The 21,988-nt window shown below is 41.8% G+C and overlaps 2 protein-coding genes across 3 annotated transcripts in view; one reads left to right on the forward strand and one right to left on the reverse strand.

The window, feature by feature from the left end:
• Positions 1-21,988, reverse strand: part of LOC126182460 (charged multivesicular body protein 7) — a 212,976-nt gene that overhangs the window by 144,619 nt on the left and 46,369 nt on the right. The window lies entirely within an intron of this gene.
• Positions 14,168-21,988, forward strand: part of LOC126182476 (pantothenate kinase 3) — a 164,265-nt gene continuing 156,444 nt past the window's right edge. For both annotated transcript variants that reach the window (XM_049924852.1, XM_049924857.1), the window contains exon 1: positions 14,168-14,215. The gene's annotated coding sequence lies outside the window, so the exon portion shown is untranslated. The remainder of the gene's footprint in view (positions 14,216-21,988) is intronic.

The raw sequence follows: 21,988 nt of genomic DNA on the forward strand, positions 1-21,988 counted from the left end.
TAGATGGGAGAAGGCCAGGACTGCAAACCGAGAGATCAAAGGCTGAGTATGTGCCATGTGCCACACTGAATTGGCGCGGATCTCGTCGTCAGACTGCAAGAGGAGGTCACTATGGAAAATAATCCCCTGGACCTTGTTGAGGCTTTTATGGAGAATGACGGAAACAGGAATATCACCTAGCTTGTCACAGGCGAGTAACGCACAGGATTGAGCTGGGGATGCTGTCTGAATCAAGACTGCGCCGTTTAGGATCTTGGACCTCGCTGTCACTTCTCCAAACTTATCCTCAAGATGTTCAACGGAAAACTGAGGCTTCGTAGGTAGAAAAGAGTCCGAATCAATTCTGCTACAGACTAAAAACAGAGGCGAATATGGCTCTCTCCTTTCTGTAGCTCTACATTCCTCCCATGGTGTAGCGATGGAGGGAAACATTTAGAGTCATAACTGTCGGAATCGTATTCTATCTTGTCCTTCTTGGAGACTGCTGGTGCTGTATGGTCACCAGTAAGAGATGACTTAGTCCGCTTAACTACGGGTCATCCGCCCTGATGCCACCCACTCTGATCAGGGGCTCTCCCCACGGGCGCCATCCACCCACAGCAAAGACCAACTGGCATGATGGCCGTTGCCGGGAGTCCTGATGCCCCAGGAAGACAGGCATCTACTCCTTGGCATATATGAGGAGTTTACAGTTCAGGCATCAGCAGTGCGATCCCTGTGTTGTCACGGGGCTACATCAAATGAGTACACGACGGCCCCACCACAACGGACTGGCTACCATGCTGGATATTGGGTGCAGAGAAATCCAATATTGTCATGGGGGCTAAAGAGGACAGGAGACAATGGAAGAAGATGACATACCCCGGAAAGTGTCCTCGCTCAAATAGTTGAATGCAGGTGGAGATGCAAAGCCATGACAAGAGATTCAGAAGAACGAATCTAAGGGCACTCGTGCACCACGTAAGGCGTCCTTCCCCATATGGCCCGCACTTCTGTAGAATTATGAATGTGGCAGGTCAAACCATAGAATGGGACCTGAACTCATAGGCCGAAAACTGTGAGACTCCTTTTAGTCGCCTCTTACGACAGGCAGGAATACCACGGGCCTATTCTAACCCCCAGACCCGCGGGGGGAAGATATCAAGAATTTGATTGGATGACGCAATCTGAAACCCCAGATTGGGTGATGATTGTAAACAGTATTATATACATGACTAAAAATTTTGTAGATTTCAGGCGTCAATTTTTTCAGGATTATAGGTATCTAAAAAACTTTTTAGACACTAAGCGTGACTCGGAAGAATGGAAGTCTAAACACTCCGTGGAAGAACGCACGTCCAAAAAGTTTCGAGACTTATTTTAGTCGTAACTGTTGCGAAACGCAGAAGGTAATTGTACTCGACACCTGAAAAATAGTTCGGCGAGTTCTTCAAGAACATAGTGAATACTTTTTATGTAAAACCGTTATCATTACATCAGTACCATATAAAAATGAGTGTGCCAATAACTAACAGCAACTATAATTTAAAAAATGATAATGACAAGAATATGAAGAACAGTCTCTTGGTGTTTAACAGGAGACGTTGCTGTGTTGGGCGCAGAAAAAACAAAAGCTGCGCACGAAGTCACAATAAAAGTAAGAACTTTTTCGGAAATATTCATTTAAGTTTATTGGCGAATATATCAGTGCGGGAACGTTGGCTCTCTGAGCCAGTAGTGAACACTACAGATAACAGCTAGAAAATGACGCGAAATGTAAAATAATTTAATGCCCGCAGCGGAAGATATAAGCATGGAAGCCGAAATGCCGCTGTCACAAAGTGTGTGTGGGAGCTCGGCGAGGCGACGTGTGTGAGAGAGTTGTGGAACGTGGAAAGGTGGGGCAGAGCGACGCAAGGTCGCGGACAGCGCAGCGGCCGCCTGCTCACGGCGTGCACTGCTGCTAGCCACTCACGCTGATAACTATACGAATATCTCATTTTCGAGTGAGACGAAAGGGCTGACACAACAAATCGTCACTTTGAATTGTAATCGAGATTCAGTACCAGAGTTGTCGATCATTTGTCGTCTAGACGCGTGATCGTCCGTAGCGGTGTCGGCCAATAACATCTTCCGAAAGTGTTGGCACTCTCAGGCCTCTTCTCGGCTTGACACTGTCACTTCTGACAAGCAACCGGTAACAAACATTAGGAAAATCTTCGTGCACACGTTCCCTATACAGGCAGTTTAGTCGAAATCTCAAACTTACCATATACGTAGCATTCTTCGATCTCATTCTTCATGATGTCAAAACTGTGTCACTGATATTCCATTCTAGCCAAATACTGTTCTACAAGGGCTTACCAGTGGATTGATATTACGCACAGACTGCATATTCATTGTGAGCGATTTCGGTTCTTCGATGCCCAAGACACACTGTACAAGCACAAAAAACTAGCACTACCCTATAACACCACCCTTAGCCTATATCAGTGGCTCCCATCCACCCACTCACCATTGCCCCTGTGTGCAATTAGATATTAGCTAGCCCCCCCCCCCTCCACCCACAACGTTACTCTCACTATTATGAACATTAGCGTCTAAGTGATCCACAAGAGTACGACAAGGAACCCGCAACATTTCGGTTACACGATAAGTTACACAAATCTAAAGGCTGTAAATTCAGCTAAACACTTAGGGATTACTATTACGAATAACTTTTGTTGGAACGATCACGCAGGTAGAGCGACCAACGTTCCCGTATTTCCCGGGATGTCCCGTATTTGAACATATTTTTTCGTAGCCTCCCGGCTCCCGTATTCTCAGGCTCATTAGACGACCTTCTCCAGTTTTTAACTTTTTTTACGAAATGTACAAAATATTTTTCAAGCATTTAAATTTTGCGCGCTCGATCACAATCCGCTGAAACGTTGGACAGCAGATTACTGATTCTACTAATATATCGACATTATGGCTATCGATTACCTTAGAAAGGGTCAACCGACGCTTGGTGGTTACACGTGACTTCGTTTCAACGCCAGTGCTCACTGTGTGTGAATGGTTGTTCAAGATTTTATGATGAGCAACGAGGACGATGCTAAAACGCTACCAAAAAAGAAAACAAAATATATATGTACATATCTTACGAAGTAGGAAGCTTTATATTCCTGAATTGGACCAGCTTATGCAGCAAACTGCTCAATCTGCAAATGTGAGTTTAGCATCGTACATGGCGACAAGAATGATTGTGTACAGCTCATGAATAATTCAGGTAATAAATTATTACTATGTATTCGAAAATATATATCTCTCACTGTTCAGCGCGTAATAATTAGTAATTGGCAATTTTCTGAGTTAACTTTTTGTATTTGCTTGTAGGTTACAAAAACAAAGCAAATGAGGTCACTACATCATCCCAGGTAACTACTTTCTTCAGCTCTCCCCACCTGAGCAAAGGCCTAACAAACGACGATGTGAAAACCATTGCTGGTAAACTGTCATTAGTCTACCACACAGTACAACACAATCTAAGCTATGGGAGCTTGTACTGTGCGGTCAAGGTTTCAATAAACGTGTTCAGTGAATCTAATATGTCCAAAAAATATCTTGCGGGCGAACTAAAGCCGAAATGATCATAATGAACATATTGGCCCTAAGAAGTGTGGACGATTTTTTGGAAGCTTTGAATGACCACAAAAAAAATGTAGCATGTTCTTTTCTTTAGCAACTGATGCCTCCAATCACCTAAAGAGCAAAATGTTTCCAGCTGTAATAGGATATTTTGACCCCTTTAGTGGAACTGAAAATAAATTGTTGGATTTCATAGAACAGGCAGATGAAACTCCAATGGGTGTCCATAGGTTGTTAAAAAACTCACTGAAATCACATAATTTGAATGTCACTAATATATCACCATACTGTACTGACAGAGGCAATATAATTTATGGAAAGCACCGCTGAGTCAGGAAACTGTTAAGTAATGAAACTATAAACTAATGAAAATAAAACATCCTCAAAGCTAATTGTTTTAACCATGTGCTTCATAACGTCATGCAACATGCATGCAATTGTACACAATATGCATATGTTGAAGTGTTAGAACTGAAACTATATAGTCACTTTTCCCGTTCTGCCAAATGAGGGGAAACGTTAAAATCGTTTTTTGAATTTGTTAATGCTGAATGGGCTGAAATCCTGCGGCATGTAAATGCTAGATGGTTATCTCTTACATTTGCTATAGAAAGGCTTTTAAGAAATTGGGAGCCTATAAAAAGCTATTTTAAAAGCATAGATGATTCATATAGTCCTAAATTTTGAAAAAGTATTTTTGAAATGAAAATATTGAAGTAGACAATTGTTCAAGCTTATATTAATGTCTTTGTGAATACTGGAAATGTTTTCATTCAAAAAGCAAAGTATTTGGAGAATTCTGATCTTAGTATGTCTAGAAAGGGAATTAACAGTCAATAACATGCATGAAGTTGTGGAATGTATCAAGCAGGATTGGGTGAATGAAGATTAATTATATGAGGAACTCTGTAGTTCTAATTATGGAATTAAGTGTACTGTCTCTTTAGAGGGTAGCGTTAGCGAGAAATGCATATTTGAAATCAAATAATATGAATTTTGAAAGCTTGGGTAAGCTGGTAGGGTATGTTAAGAGTATACCAGGAAGATATGCTTACAAAGATAGAGTATTTTCTCTTATGAATAATAAGTGGACAGATGTAAGGAACTGAAGTAGTACAAACCTAATCAAAACTGAACTGGAAATTGCCATGTATTTTCTTGACTGATGCAGTGAATTCTTTGAATTTGCTAAAAATGATTTAAGACTTCTGACAGAGGCAAAATCTGTTGCACAATATGTGTAAGTATTTGCGATGTGTATTTAAATAGTAATCTTTTACAGACACTGCTTCGAGTTTTGGTGAAATTTTGCCGTGCTTTTAATCTCCCCTATTTTTTGTCAAGTATATAAATATCTCCCTTATTTTCTTTTAAAAAAGTTCGTTGTGAGTAAAGAAAACCAAAGACTACGATTTATTGGCAGAACACAGAAAATGCAACTGGCCTACGAAAGAGACTGCCCACACTACGCTTGTACGTCCTCTCCTGGAGTATTGCTTTGCGGTGTGGGATTCCCATCAGATATGATCGACGGAGCACATCAAAAACGTTCAAACAACGGCAGCTCATTTTTTACCATTGCGGAATATGGGAGAGAGCGAAACGGATATGATAGGTGAGTTGGAGTGGCAGTCATTAAAATAAAGTACTTTTTCGTTGCGGCAGGATCTTCTCGTCAAATTTCTATCATCAACGTTTTCCTCAGAGAGTGAAAATATTTTGATGGCGTTAATCTACTTAGGGAGGAATGATCGTCAGAGTAAAGTAGAAGGAATCAGACCTCGCACAGAAAGACTGAAGTGTCCGTTTTTCCCATGCGTTGTTCGAGAGTGGAAATAGCTTGAAGGTGGTTCAATAAACCCTCTGTCTAGCACTGAATTGTGAATTGCAGAGTAATCATGTAGATTTACGTAAATAAACTTTAAAACAGAAAGAATTTTCTTTGAACGTATTCATTTAAAAATGACGAAGGATAAATGATATTTAGTTTTCCGTGAGTGTTTTATTACACCATTGATTAATGAGTCAATGAGACGAAAGGTAATCATTTTAACAACCTTTTTTTTATATAGAATGATAAAGCAATTTCCGTGCGTTGCTAGCGTTACCTACATCTCTTCTTCAGAAAAGAAAGGTAACTATCCACTTGTTACAAAACATGCTTCCTCTGCACAACTCCTCTCCCTAGCGGCATCTGCTTCACTCACGCCTTTCACCGCTATTTAAAACCAACTAAATTAAAATGTGCACGCTACATCTACACCACAAGCCACAGTAAGATGCGTGGCGGATGGTAGCACTACTAGTCATTCCCTTCCCTGTTCCACTCGCAAATAGATCGAGGATAAATCGACTATCTATATGCCTCCGTATGAGACCAGTTTTTCGTATGTTATTTTCGTGGTCGTATGCTGGTGGCAGTAGGATCGTTCTGTAGCCAACTTCAAATGCAGGTCCTCTAAATTTTCTAAATAGGGATTTCCATTTGCATCCCCGAAACTTCTCCGTGGTACTTGCGTGTTGTTCGAAACTACCGGTAATAAATCTAGCAGCCTTCATCTGAATTGCTTCGATATCTTCGTTTAATCTGATCTGGTGCGGATAACAAACACTTGAGCAGTACTCAAGAATACGTCGCAGTAGCTCCTATTGCCGTCTTCTTTACAGATGAACCACGCTTCCCCAAAATTCTCCCAACAGACCGAAGTCCACCATTCGCCTTCCCTATCACAGACCACATATGCTCGTACCATTCCATATCGCTTTGCAACGTTACGCAAAGCGTAACTTAGGCCTAATGTTTGTAAATAACTTCATCACCCCTGCGCGCGGTTAAATATTACACTCTGTGATCAAAAGTATCCGGACACCTGGCTGAAAATGACTTACAAGTTCGTGAGGCTCTCCATCGCTAATGCTGGAATTCAATATGGTGTTGGCCCACCCTTAGCCTTCATGACAGCTTCCACTTTCGCAGGCATACGTTCAGTCAGGTTCTCGAAGGTTTCTTGGAGAATGGCAGCCCATTCTTCATGGAGTGCTGCACTGAGGAGAGATATCAATTTCGGTCGATGAGGCCTGGCACGAAGTCGGCGTTCCGAAACATCCTAAAGGTGTTCGCTAGGATTCAGGTCAGGACTCTATCCAGGCCAGTTCATTACAGGGATGTTGTTGTCGCGTAAACCACTCCGCCACGGCTATGAACAGGTGCTCAAATGTGTTAAAAAATGTATCGCCATCCCCGAATTGCTCTTCAACAGTGGGAAGCAATAAGGTGCTGTGATAGTGCCGCGCAAAACAACAAGGGGTGCAAACCCCGTCCATGATAAATACGACCACACCATAACACCACCACCTCCGAATTTTACTGTTGGCACCACACTCGCTGACAGATGACGTTCACCGGGTTTTCGACATACCTACACCCTGCCACCGGATCGCCACATTGTGTACCGTGATCCGTCACTCCACACAACGTTTCTCCACTGTTCAGTCGTCCAATGTTTACGCTCCTTATACCGAGCGAGGCGTCGTTTGGCATTTACCGGCGTGATGGGTGGCTTATTGAGCAGCCGCTCGACCATGAAATCCAAGTTTTCTCACCTTCCGCCTATCTGTCATAGTACTTGCAATGGACCCTGATGCAGTTTGTAATTCCTGTGTGGTAGTCTGGATAGATGTCTGCCTATTATACATTACGACCCTCTTCAACCGTTGGCGGTCTCTGTCAGTCAACAGACGAGGACGGCCTGTACGCTTTTGTGTTGTACGTGTCCCTTCACGCTTCCACTTGTCTATCACAGCGGAAACAGTGGACCTAGGGGTGTTCAAGTGTGTGGAAATCTCGCGTAGAGACGTATATGACACAAGTGACACCCAATCACCTGACCACTTTCGAAGTCCGTAGTTCCGCGGAGCACCCCATTCTGCTCTCTCACGATGTGTAATGACTACTGAGGTCGCTGATATGGAGTACTTTGCAGTAGGTGGCAGCACAATGCTCCTAATATGAAGAACGTTATGTTTTGAGCGTGTCTGGATACTTTCTGGTGTCTGGATATTGATCACATACTGTAGCTAGTTCGCTCCCCACCCACGCCATACGTCTTTACCCCACCACTATCAACATTAGCGCCTGACTAAACTTCTGAACTGGCAGACACGTGAAGACTTCAGGCTGTCCACGCTTTGGGTCTGGACGCGGCCAATAATAAATATAATACGGAGTAGTAGCCATTACACAGTTACTGTTGTTTTGCACTGTTCAATTATTTCGTTTTCTGTTGCAAAGTGATTAATGGAACAATTTATGATCTATTGCCGGAACTACCGACAATGCGTAGAAGGCGTTTTCATGAGCTATTTAAGCATATGTGATGTGTATGTTTCAATTCTACTGTCTTCGATGCATGGTACACAGTACAAAGCAGCTTTGTGTGCAGTGTGCGGACTGTGTGAGGAAAATAATTTTCATACATTCTTTTCACAAGCTGTAATCTCCATCACGTTATGTCACGTGTTAATGCATTATGTCACGTGTTAATGCTAGTATCTGGAAAAAAATGATGTAATTATTGGTAACTTATGTACTCAGTATTAAAGTCTTACGATAAATAATTTAATTTCATGACAGCAACACAATTGAACGCCCTGGTTATTATCCCTCAAAAAATTACATTTTATCCCTCAGAGAGTAATTATCACAAGTTGGGAACAACTGGCCTAGATAGTCTACCCTCAGTTCAGTGAGGAAGAGAGCCACTAGTTTCTACAGGTATGCCCTATCCAGCTGAAGCCATTCATTGATGATTAGATTCCACACTGCAAGCAAATCGTGGGGATGTTTATTGCTACATTTCACCCGTGGTTCCAAATAGTCCCAGACATATTCTATTGGATTACGGTTGAATAATCGAATAATTTAGCAGCCAGGCGAGGTGCGATAGGATGCCTGATTGCTCGTAAAACCAGGAACGTATGCATGCAGGCAGTTCTGTGAACTTTCCAGTCGTCACATAAAGAAATACACGAAAACTTGATAGCTGGTGGCCGAGAATGGTGAAAATTAACATCCTGGTCCATGTTCACGGTAACGTGAATGAAGTACGAAAAACAATCACACAAACATCACATAACCACTACCGGCCTCAAGTAGACCCTCTGCACACTGGTAGTTACACTTTTTGCAAATCAATGCAACCAAATATTTAACGCAGAAGCTAGAGTAAAAAGATTCTTCAAAATTTTGGAGGACGGTTTTCACCTAGTATTAATCTTGAACAAGGAAAAAGAAAATCAAACTTTTTAAACAATCCAGTCCAGCCACCCTTGACTTAGCGTAATTGCAAGTCGATCAGAGAAACATATTAGTATTTTACCTTTTTCTTATTTTCATCCAAGTATTTCTAGGAATTACACAGGGTGATTCAAAAAGAATACCACAACTTTAGGAATTTAAAACTCTGCAACGACAAAAGGCAGAGCTAAGCACTATCTGTCGGCGAATTAAGGGAACTATAAAGTTTCATTTAGTGGTACATTTGTTCGCTTGAGGCGCTACTGACTAGGCGTCAGCGTCAGTTGATGCTAAGATGACGACCGCTCAACAGAAAACTTTTTGTGTTATTGAGTACGGCAGAAGTGAATCGACGACAGTTGTTCAGCGTGCATTTCGAACGAAGTATGGTGTTAAACCTCCTGATAGGTGGTGTATTAAACGTTGGTATAAACAGTTTACAGAGAATGGGTGTTTGTGCAAAGGGAAAAGTTCTGGACGGCCGAGAACGAGTGATGAAAATGTAGCACGCATCCAGCAAGCATTTGTTCGCAGCCCAGGAAAATCGACTCGCAGAGCTAGCAGAGAGCTGCAAATTCCACAATCAACTGTATGGAGAGTCCTACGAAAAAGGCACTTATCTGTCCGTAACTACCTGAACGTCAACTACCCGAGGCGATGGATCGGCCGCCAGGCAGCCCGTGACAGAGCACTTCATCAGTGGCCTCCAAGAAGCCCTGATCTTACCCCCTGCGATTTTTTCTTATGGGGGTATGTTAAGGATATGGTGTTTCGGCCACCTCTCCCAGCCACCACTGATGATTTGAAACGAGAAATAACAGCAGCTATCCAAACTGTTACGCCTGATATGCTACAGAGAGTGTGGAACGAGTTGGAGTATCGGGTTGATATTGCTCGAGTGTATGGAGGGGGCCATATTGAACATCTCTGAACTTGTTTTTGAGTGAAAAAAAACCTTTTTAAATACTCTTTGTAAGGATGTATAACAGAAGGTTATATTATGTTTCTTTCATTAAATACACATTTTTAAAGTTGCGGTATTCTTTTTGAATCACCCTGTATTCTGGGTTCGATCGCCTTCGCGACATTTAGATTCATTTGCATAAAACTGTGTCCCAAAAAAAATGCATGTAAACAACTGCTTAAGGAGTTAAACAATTGAAAGTCCAGGTTAGATTATGAACATTATGAAGAAAAGGCTAGATTGTTACTCACTGTAAAGATGACACGTTGAGTTGCAGATAGACACAAAGAAAAGACTGTTACGAGGGATATTTCGTAAATAATGCACAGGTTCATATTACTGTGGATTGTCTGATGCAACTATGAAAATTGCGTCAGATCCAGTTTGGAACTTGAAGACTGTGTGTTTTTGTTTTTTTCGCAGTGTTGTCTAACATAAAATTGGCGATGGGTAGAAATGGACGCTGCAAGGATCTCAAGTACAGTGGTAATTGAAGACCAGAGGTCGTACATCAAGACCGAAACTTCATGCGGCAAAAACTCGACAGAAATTCACAGTGCGCTAAGTAAATAAAGTTTGTGGTGAGTTTACAGTGGACCGTAGTACAGTTTCACGTTGGGTTAATCGTTTTCGTGGTGGTCGTGCGACCACAGATGATAATCCAAGACCCAAAACCCCAAACACATCAACAGGTGACTATGTGTGAAACTTTTGACAGTTGCTCTCGAAGAAAATCGCAGTGCGACTTGTGAGGAACATTCTGAAGCCACGGGAATTCCTCCACCACCAGTATTCCATATTCTGACAAATGATTCGAAGAGGAGAAAAATTTCTGCGAGATGGGTATCACACTGTTTGCTGAAGAGACGCAGAAATACCTGGATACTGTAACCTTGCTCAAACAAAGATTCGACGGTGAAGGTCAAGGATTCTTGAGTCGAGTTGTTGCTGTTGATGAAACATGGATTAGAGTCTTTGAACCAGAGTTGAAATCACAGTCCAATGAATGGAGAGTTTCATATTCTCTACTCCCAAACAAATTTTGACGCGCTCAATCAATGCTCAAGCAAATGCCGATTTTTGCTTATGATCACCAAGGAATCATCATGGCTGTTAGAATCCCATGCGGAACAAGTATCACGGCAGTGTAATATGTTAATTTCATGCAAAACCTGTGCACAAAAACGCACAAAACCTAACCTCAGTTGTTCTAGACTGCACCACTCACACTCCACGACAGTGCTCGGCCGTGTATCGGCAATGTTGTAGCCCAAAACCTACGCGAATACGGATGGGAAGTTCTGCCGTTTCCTCCCTTTAACCTGGGCATGACTCCACCAGACCGACTCGTTCCCGAAGTTGAAAAAGCCTATGCGCGGACGTCGTTATCTTTCTCTGGAAGAGCTATCCACCACTGTTGCCAGAGCCATTCGACAGATGAACAGAAGTGGTGTCCTCTATGGAACAAGGAGAGCTTCTGAGACGTAACTCAGTCACAGAGAAGCGGGGAGACTATACTGAAGGACTGTAAAGAGATTAGTGCTAAATGTGTAACAGTCTTTTCGCTGAACTGTTTGCAACACAGCGTTCATCTTTAAGATCAGTAGCACTCTATCCTTCTGCTAATATTAATGTTTAAGGAGTTATGTATTTTAAGTACAGCATCACGATGTATATATCCACTCATGAAATCTGTTTAAATAATCCATTACTATACAGAAGGAACACTGATTAACATAGTTAAAGTACTACAGAAAATAAGTTTCATTGCTCTTTATTAAAATTGGCATTTATTAAAATTGGCATTTATTCAGAAAGGCGTGAAGAGTACTGGTGGCGATAACCTTTACTTATTTACTTAATGATACACGATTGCAAGACAGCAACAGCTAAATTTGAAACCAAGCCGTAAAAAATTGTTTATTCCACCAAATACTTCAAAATTCCAGAGAATATTTTTCTACAAAAACTTTACAAGTACAAAGAAATGACACGCTTATTTTACTAAATTATTTATTTACTTTTAAACGAAGAGTTAATTTAATAGACATTCAACTGCCTCTTTTCTACCTGCAATCTCTCGTACATACAGTCCATGGCCCTTCTTTAAGCCAAGATGGAGCAAGTTTTCGTATAACATGCAACTGTACAATAGAAAACTTAAATGGCAATGTCAGAACCGTTATTCGAATTGCAGTTCTTCCTATTACGGAATTCGGAATTAAATTTTAGTCGTTAACTGTAAGGAAGCACGAGTTCTACTAGTCTTTAAAGTATGGTGTGATTTTTAGGACGATGGGCAATTTTTAGGAGAGGTAAAATTAGATAGCTGCAATAATATCGAATAGCAAAATCCGCCTCACCATTGCAGATAACGAAACTTGTGCTCTTTGTGGCCAAGTAACAATACGTGTAACTAGTGATTTGAAGTGCTTAGAAAACTTAAGAACTGTGAAGCACAGCTATTTATATATCAACAAATACACTGGATTTGCAAATGTAAGGAACAGAATTGCAATCTTCGTAAGAATTTCACCCCTGTATCAGCCAATTCGATGTTTACATTCCTTCTTTAATGACCACGCCGCCTATGGATATTAAACCACATCATTCCCTTCTTTGTCCTTTCAATAACCACGTACTAATTTACGAATTTGGAAAAAAAATTGATCACTTCCATTACTGGTACAAACTTCAGTTAACTATGTGTCTAGTCTAAGATCAAATCTGGTCACTGTGATCCATTACAAATGACGAGGTATACTCCTTTGTCATTATATAGCTTTGTGTGTGTGTGTGTTGGCCCTCGATTTCATTCATGTGGAGCAGGTTGCTGCTTGCACTTCCAGGTAGAATACTCGTATTTATGTGTAAGACATTTCTTGAAGAGTCACAAGACATTTCTTCAATTATATACATACAATTAAATGTATGTCAAAGCTATTGGAGTGACTATTTTGAAAGGTAACGTGTATTTTTGCAATGTCCTGGGAAACAATATATTCTAATATAGGAAATAAACTATAAATTTAGATCCAACGGAAGAAGATTAGCAGGCCACAACAGTATTGTTTCATTCCGATAACAACAGTCTTCTTCAAATGGTTCGAATAGCTCTAAGCACTATGGGACTTAACATCTGAGGTCATCAGTCCCCTAGACTTAGAACTACTTAAACCTAACTAACCTAAGGACATCACACATATCCATGCCCGAGGCAGGATTCGAACCTGCGACCATAGCAGCCGCGTGGTTCCGGACTCAAGCGCCCAGAACCGCTCGGCCACCGCGGCCGGCCACAATCTTCTTCCCTCAATGCATATCCACTAATTGATACTGCGAACACAAGTTCCACAGTTGCTTGATGAGTATGATTCAGTGGCTGGAGTGGTGTCACTCAATGATTCGCAGCCAAGACATCTTTCTTCCCAGTTTCCTCTGCCATCAAATTCTCCCTCAATTGTCAGCTGGGAGAAGAGATATTTCTCGTTTAACGTGTCACGAAAAATAACAGAAATGGAAAACTGGATATCGTCAACAACTTTCAGAATTCAAATCATATGATGAAAGAATCATCTGCCCGTTGCTTTATCGGCTGGTGGCTTTAAAGGCATTGCTATTATCTCATCGGCTGTCTTCTGTGGTCAGCATTTTATTATTATTCTTTATTTGTAATTATTTACAGGCTAGCGATGTTGCCAACGAGTACAATGAGTGGAAATGAACATAACAGAAGGAACTGCAGGAAACTGGTGGTGGTGGTGGTGGTGGTGGTGGTGGTGGTGGTGGTCGGTATATGAGGGGGGGGGGGGGAGGGGGGGTACTTTGTCACGTTCTGTATTCTGAACTAGAAAGGATGGAAGGAAGATTAGGGTTTAACGTCCTCTCGACATGAAGTTATAAGAGACGGACACATGCTTATAATGTTTCAAGGATGGGTAGGAAATTGGCCGTGCGGTTTCACTGGAACCGTCCCGGAATATGCCTGGAGTGATTTAGGAAAATCACTGTTCTGTGATGAGTTCCAGTAGTTGATGTGGGTACAAGACAGTGTTCGTCACTATGTGCAAACAGAGCGTCGGGAGAAGTACGAGGAATATTGCAGACCACTTGAGTGAGTAAATGTTTCGAAAGCATGCTGCTGCCGCAGTCACTGAAAGAGGATTCCCCGCGAATGTGGTGCGACAGTTTCTCGGTACAGCGCAAACGTCCAGCTTACACTTACTGCCACTAGAGGCGCGCACGTCGCACAACCTCTCATAAAACGCGTTAGAAGCCGATCTGAAGCTCAGTAGTGTGTCCGCCTATCAGGCAGTGCGTAGCTGTTAACCAGTGGACACTACTGGGTAAGTGGAACACTGTTGCCGAAGCAGGCCACGCGCGGCGATGCGCTTCACGCAGGCCGCTGGCTGCCCATGTTTACTTTGTAACACAGCATTTCAACATTCTGTTGGAAAGCGACGCTTGAGTTTCTGAGCAGCCAGTAACAGAGAGACTGATAACAGGAAGGACACCGATAAAAACCCGTGTTCTCTGCACCAGTGCAAGTAGTATCGCTGCACTACTGTATTACACATACATCACTAAAATTAAAATCCTACGGAACACTGCATTTTCATTTGCATTTGATTTTTCCTCTTACTTCAGATAGAGGCGGAGGAGCCAATGGCGTGAAATAAATACTTTACTCTGCCCATGTGAAGGGAATGGGCTGAAATGTGTGGGTGTCATTAAGCTATGATCGAATGGGTGTTGCCAGTCAGGGGAGGGCAATCTTCGCTGATGTTTCTTCACATGTGACAAAGAAGGAACGAGCGCTAAAGTAACATCACTTCGCGTAAACGTGTAGCTGATAAGAAGCACCAGTACATTTACAGCTGTCGAAATAGTTATGCATCAGACGCTGCCTTGGCAAATACTGCATTAATTCGGGACAGAAATAAAATAACGTTCAACGAGCAGATGCCTGCGTAGTCTGAAACAGAGTCCGTAGAACAGGGCGTGCTGCAAAGTAATGCCTTCGAATTTTTTATGACGAAACTCTTAAATCTTTTTAAATAAAACAAACGTGATTATAATTCTACATCTTTATGCTTCATATCTATATTTCGGCAGCCCTTTGCAGCTAGGGGGCTCCGAATTGTAACGTGTAACTCGGCGGGGTGTAACATAACTATGTTGGTGATTGAGAAACAGTGTGCTGTAATCGATTTTAGAATTCGAACAGTTCGTCCACACATGAAGCACCCTCTCCTTCAGCGTGACAATGCCACATTACACACTCGCGCTGCGACATCTGCAACAGTCCCACACCTTGGCTTCAATATCATCGATCAGTCTACATAAACGAGTTGATCCCATCCCATTTTCATCTGTATCCAAAACTTAAAGTACATCTTCGACGACTTCACTTTGATAGTGATGAAGCGGTGAAAACTGAGGTGAGGTTGTGGCTCCGACAACAAAGTCAAACATTTTACAATAACGGTATCAACAAACTGGTCTCTCGTTGGGAGAAATGTGTTCGTGGGGGTGACCGCGTTGCTGCTGCTGCTGCTGATGATGATGATTTCAGTCCGAAGACTGGGTTGCTGAACCTCTGCCGGCTAGTTTATTCACTGAAAGCGTTTTTATCTCTCAACGACTACAGCAACTTACATACTTTTGTACCAACTTAAAAGTATTCACGCCTTGGTAACAAGTCGAACTGTACGTCAGGTCAAACGTGAAGTCGGATACCAGCTTCCTGCGTACTGAACGTTACTCTACCATTCTTCAAAATTTATATGTCAAGATTATATTTCAGGTCTACTACGATTAGTTAACCTGGTAATGAAGAATATCATTGTATACAATTGCAGGCAAAGCCGTAAGCGCAGAAAAAAAACCTGATAATTGTCATCGTTGGCTGCAACAATAATTATATAAGAGAAATGAAAAGATGGTCGAAAGTCGGAACATAAGAAAGAAGAATGATCAAACAATGAGAAAAACATTGTGTACGAAAACACTGCCTCGTGAAAATAGGTATCTCTTAAAAATGAAAAGTATTTTTTGGTGTTTGTGTCATTCCATTAGGTACACTGAATTCAATCTGCTAGAATACAAGCGAAGTCTATGGGCTCATCGATACCAAACATCGCCGTCACTTTTGACTGAAACTAACAGTTATGTAGTCAAAAACTACACGAAAGCGATTAACACCAACATTGGGCCGCCTCCTTTTTTGTTTGCAACGGCATGGCGCTTGCTATTTAAAAGGTAAAGCTTTGCAAAATGATCATTACTCGATAATGTGAGCTAAAGACCACTTCTTGTCCAACAACTGTCAACCAACGCCATGAAGTAACACAACGCACAACATGTAAAGGAGCATGGCTCGTAGCTATCGTAAGAATGCGTTAATGAAGACAGGCTATATTTGCAGAAAGCAATTTTAGTTACGGGTTTATTCTTTCGTTTGAACAGCGCTACCGTCCAGTACAGTTTCCAGTGTACAGCGAATGTACACGATCTTCCTGGACTATAGAGACAGACAATGGCGAATGTATTACAGCTGCAATTACATGCAGATTATAAGAAACACGGACGAAAGTAAGGTTAAAGTTTCTCGTGCCATCAAGGTTGAGGTGATTAGAAACACAAAGTACAATCCAGTGCTGCTGACATTAAAACATTAAGGTGGGCGACGCAGTCTGATCGTTCTTGTCCTTTCAATTACTTCATTCTTATTTCTGATCTGACATCTCGTATCCTCTACAACTTGATGAACTTCTAATTACAAGAATGAGATTTTCACTCTGCAGCGGAGTGTGCGCTGATATGAAACTTCCTGGCAGATTAAAACTGTGTGCCCGACCGAGACTCGAACTCGGGACCTTTGCCTTTCGCGGGCAAGTGCTCTACCAACTGAGCTACCGAAGCACGACTCACGCCCGGTACTCACAGCTTTACTTCTGCCAGTACCTCGTCTCCTACCTTCCAAACTTTACAGAAGCTCTCCTGCGAACCTTGCAGAACTAGCACTCCTGAAAGAAAGGATATTGCGGAGACATGCCTTAGCCACAGCCTGGGGGATGTTTCCAGAATGAGATTTTCACTCTGCAGCGGAGTGTGCGCTGATATGAAACTTCCTGGCAGATTAAAACTGTGTGCCCGACCGAGACTCGAACTCGGGACCTTTGCCTTTCGCGGGCAAGTGCTCTACCAACTGAGCTACCGAAGCACGACTCACGCCCGGTACTCACAGCTTTACTTCTGCCAGTACCTCGTCTCCTACCTTCCAAACTTTACAGAAGCTCTCCTGCGAACCTTGCAGAACTAGCACTCCTTCTAATTACAAGTTGCGCAACAGAGTTTTCGTTAATTGTTGCTGTCTCATCATAGCACCGATAACCTACTAAGCCGTAACAATGTCAAAACTTCACACAGCGGTTTGCTTTCGATCCTATGCCCAGCCCAGGCTTCTTTATTGCAGTATCCAGTGGTTTCCACAAATTAGTCCAGCCAAATACGGGAGATTAATTGCCCATTCCTTCTCTGCTCCCTTCACTCATCTTAACGTCCTCCTCCTACACACACAAAAATGCAGTAAAGATACATAACAGTATTTCTCTGCAACGACACTCCATTAATCTGTTTTTGTACAGTTGAGAAAATGTCACAACCAAGTACTAAACTACACAATTTTCAGGCTCCTTCTTGCAACTAAACGAACCGGTTTTCTGTAACTGGCATGTGATATGAAGAACCTGGATGTGACACGAGGTCAGCTTAGAGATATTTCGCCAAGTGTCCATTTCTCCTCAACAAAGAAGGCGAGTGGCAACTAATGGTTTCATTAACCAAATCATTCTTTACTTACACAGCACAAGAAAACCCAATCAACTAATTAAACAATGACGGATTTTTATTTGACAAGCTGCGATTTAGCATTAGTATATTGTTCGAATCTTCAAGTTGTGCTGGGTCTTGACGAGCGGTTCATAGCTTTTTCTGTCAACGAACGTAAAGAATTTGCTCGTGAGTAATAGAACCCTAATTAGGAGGTACTTTTCTAATTGTGGAAAAGTAATGCATCTGTATCATGTTACCGTGTTGTCGCCGTTAGCCGTTGGATGACTGATTCTTTTCGGTACCCGATAGGTCAATATCCATTTTCTTATCTGGTCTCCAATTCTACATCCACATAGATACTCCGCAAGCCACCGTACGATGCGTGGCAGAGGATACTCTGTACCACTACTAGTTATTTCCTTTCCTTTTCCACTCGTAAACAGAGCGAGGGAAAAACGACTATCTATATGCCTTCCAGTATCTTCGTGCTCCTTACGCGCAATGTACGTTGGCTGCAGTGGAATCGTTCGGCAGTCAGCATCAAATGTCATTCTCTAAATTTTCTCAATAACGTTTCTCGGAAATAATGTTGTCTTCCCTTCATGGATTCCCATTTGCGTTCCCGAAGCATCTGCGCAGAACTTGCGTGTTTTTCGAACCTACCGGTAACAAATCCGAATTGCTTCGATGTCTTCCTTCAATCCGACCCTGTACGGATCCCAAACACTCAAGCAGTACCCCAGAATAGGTCGCACCAGAGTCCTATATACGGTCTCCTTTACAGGTGAACCATTCTTTCCTAAAATTCTTCCAATAAACCGAAGTCAACCATTCGCCTTCCCTACCACAGTTCTGACATGCTCGTTCCACCTTACATAGCTTTGCAGCGTTAGGCCCAGATACTTAAATGACTTGACTGTGTCCAGCAGGACACTAATATTGTATCCGAATGTTGCAGGTTTGATCTTCCTACTCATCCACATTAACTTACATTTTTCCACATTTAGGGCTAGCTGCCAGTCATCACACCAACTGGAAATTTTGTCTAAGTCTAACCGCAATTCTGTGGAGGAGCCTTCGTGAAACCCTAAGATTCGTTGGCACACGATAAAAGTTCCTGGGGTAAGCGACAAAGTCTTTAGGCTAATTCAGGACAAGAGTCATAACGACAACTGTCAAGTAAAGATAATTATCAACTTAAAGCCAGATTGTGAAGTAGCAATTAATATATTTCTTCTATGGCACATAGCTTGTACTTTTTTTCATTCTCCATGGTTATGGGCGCTATGGAGTCACAGAACGCTAATCTCATAGCTGATATCGGAGCGCAATATATCGGTCCAGCAGACTTCACAAACACTTTATGCACGATAACACGAGAGCCTGAGCCTGGAGAGCGAAAGGACTGTGAGTTGTCGCCCAGAGCGTCATCAGCGCTTAGTGACGCAAGCGGCTCGCTGCTCTCCTCATGACAGCTGACGACGCCTCACAGATTTCCACGTGGCCTCTCGCGCCAGGAGCGGCAACTTAAATCGCTATTGCCGAAACTAAACTCCACCGGTACATTAACAGCGACTTTAATAGAGATTACGTCCGACAGGAGAATACCTCCACTTTTTTTCTGAAGTATTTTCACTGAATAGTTGTAACAAGCATTTCTTGTTGACTATGCTCTTTTTGAAACTTATACGACGGACATGGATTTCTGAATCTGATAATGAAAGACGACGTTTAAGGTCAACAAATTAACTCATGTTCCGATGTCGGCCCATTAGAGGTCAATGCATTGTATCGTAAATTTACTAGCAAAATGACTGTGGGCCTGAAGTGTACTGGCAGATCAGCAATATGCACATCTACTGGACTCAAAAATGTCCACAGACTGTTTTCGGCGTCGAATAGCAGAGAGCGCCAGATTGCTGTATCTTCCAACAATTCGATCCAAACACACCACATGATAACTACTTCACATTCGTTTCTGATTAGTATTGAACAAATGCGGCATCTATCATGCATAAAAGCAAAAAAATCTTGCACAAGGGTATCTTCTAAACACCATTTCAGACGTTAAGGTGATGTTCTTTAACAAATTGCGAAACAAAATTCCTAATACTCATTTCTTCATATGGAATATACCGCACTTTTTTTCAAGGATGTGCTCCAACGTTGTACAGTTTCGCAGTTTTCATGCGTCTTTCGCGTCGTCTTCAAGAGCTGAACGGCACGCTTAAATGTGCAGCCCAACTACTCAACTAGTGAATATGAAATAACAGACTCATTACGAGTATTCACCAACATAGAACAAATTTTCGTTTACAACCCAGAATTTCTAATGACAAGAAATTCCGTATTATCTGTTTCAAAGAAAATAAGTGTGTTTAAAGCTCTATAAACAAAAAAGCTAAGTTCTTTTGTTACCCAAGACATATTCTAGTATAGTCATAATATCATTTCATATTTATAGGTCATATACACAATTCCTAGGAAATGATGTAGAATGAATCAATACACTGGCTACGTTTAAATGCATTGTTTGCATGTTGGAATATATGCAATATCCAGAACACTAATTAGCAAAGTCGCATTATTTAATGAATGTGAACATAATAGTTTTGACCCTGCTGAAAACAGCTTTGTCTTATCTATGACGCATGTTACTAGTTTTTTTAACTGAAAATTCGTCCACGGACTACGAGCGGTCCAGTAGAAACGATCTGAAATTAGACTTAAAACCTTCTTAGCTGCTTGTCAGACACCGTGTTATTGAAAAAATGATCAATTATTTTCGTGACTGTGTACTTAACGCTTCTCAGAAACATGATAAAACTAATGAATAACTTCTAGTGCTGAAGCTGTAAACATTCTTCTCTAAATTTGTTGGATTATTACTGACGAATGTTTTTATAAAATTACATGTATTTATTCGAGTCAGGAGCATACAAAAAGGAGTCTGTAAAATTAAAATTTCAGGCAAGCCAAACGAAAGAATTTATACATAGCCGTTTATAATTAAAAATGGTTCAAATGGCTCTTAGTACTATGGTACTTAACCTCTGTGGTCATCAGTCCCCAAGAACTTAGTACTACTTAAACCTAACTAACCTAAGCACATCACACACATCCATGCCCGAGGCAGGATTCGAACCTGCGACCGTAGCGGTCACGCGGTTCCAGACTGAAGCGCCTAGAACCGCACGGCCACAACGGCCGGCATTTATAATTGAAACATGAATAAGACAGGATGATGGTCTATCACCACTACTCTTCAACTGTGCTCTGCAATACTTGTTGAGAGAATGGTACTAGAAAAATCGCAACAAAATACAAATTCGAACCAAGAAAGGTCAAACAACCTTAACGTTACTAGCTAACAAAATACAAAAATCCAGAAATCAAATAATCAGCAAAACAGACATAAATAAAAAATAAATAAATTAGGACTCCAGATATCATTCAAAAAGAAAGAGATGGTGGTAACAGACCCGCGAGCAATAAAGTACATAACAGTAAACGACAGAAAAGTACGTAGCTACTACAAAAGCAGCTCGCCCGTGCCTCCTATCTGCGTCGATAAAACAGTCTAAGTAAACAGCTACCACAGCACCTGTTCGGTGAGAAAACGCGAGCCGAGCAAACAATACTGTTCCTTCAACGGCATAAAGCAGCTTTTCTCCTTATGGATATTCACGCAGGTGCAATGCAGTTACCACCGTAGTCAAAGGGCGTATACATGCGACGTTCGCTCAGTTGTATAAGCAGGTCATAAAATTCGTTATTGAGACAGTGAGCCTATCTCTTTCTTGCTAACGCTTAACATCTCTGCGACATTAGTGACAGCATTTGGCTACCTCAGTTTTGTTATGTTTGGTGGGGTCCACTATTAAGAGCTGACCACTTTACCGCTGCCTAGCCTTGATCCAAACTCATAAACACAGGGACTCGCAAAAAGCAACACGGCTATCGAGCGAGAAATTGCTTGTGTTGATTGCAAACTACGAATGAGCTTCGTCTGCCCAAGCCTTTGCAGTGCTTTATCCTCAACTCCGCACAAAATCAATTGAGTTTCAATGTAAACAACAAGGAGATGGAGAGGAAAATCAAATTGTTAAGGCACATTAGCAATTTTTTTCTCATTTTTTCGACACGCGTTGTATGTTGTTAAAGTTCAGAACTACACGCGAATGAACTCCGATCACTGACTGACTCACCCTTGTTAGAAATTCAGATTTTTCTATTTCTAAACACAGCGGATGGAATTGACTGGTGTCGGTGCCCTATCTGGG

Source organism: Schistocerca cancellata, chromosome 1 (genome assembly GCF_023864275.1).
Source record: "Schistocerca cancellata isolate TAMUIC-IGC-003103 chromosome 1, iqSchCanc2.1, whole genome shotgun sequence".
Lineage (NCBI taxonomy): Eukaryota > Metazoa > Arthropoda > Insecta > Orthoptera > Acrididae > Schistocerca > Schistocerca cancellata.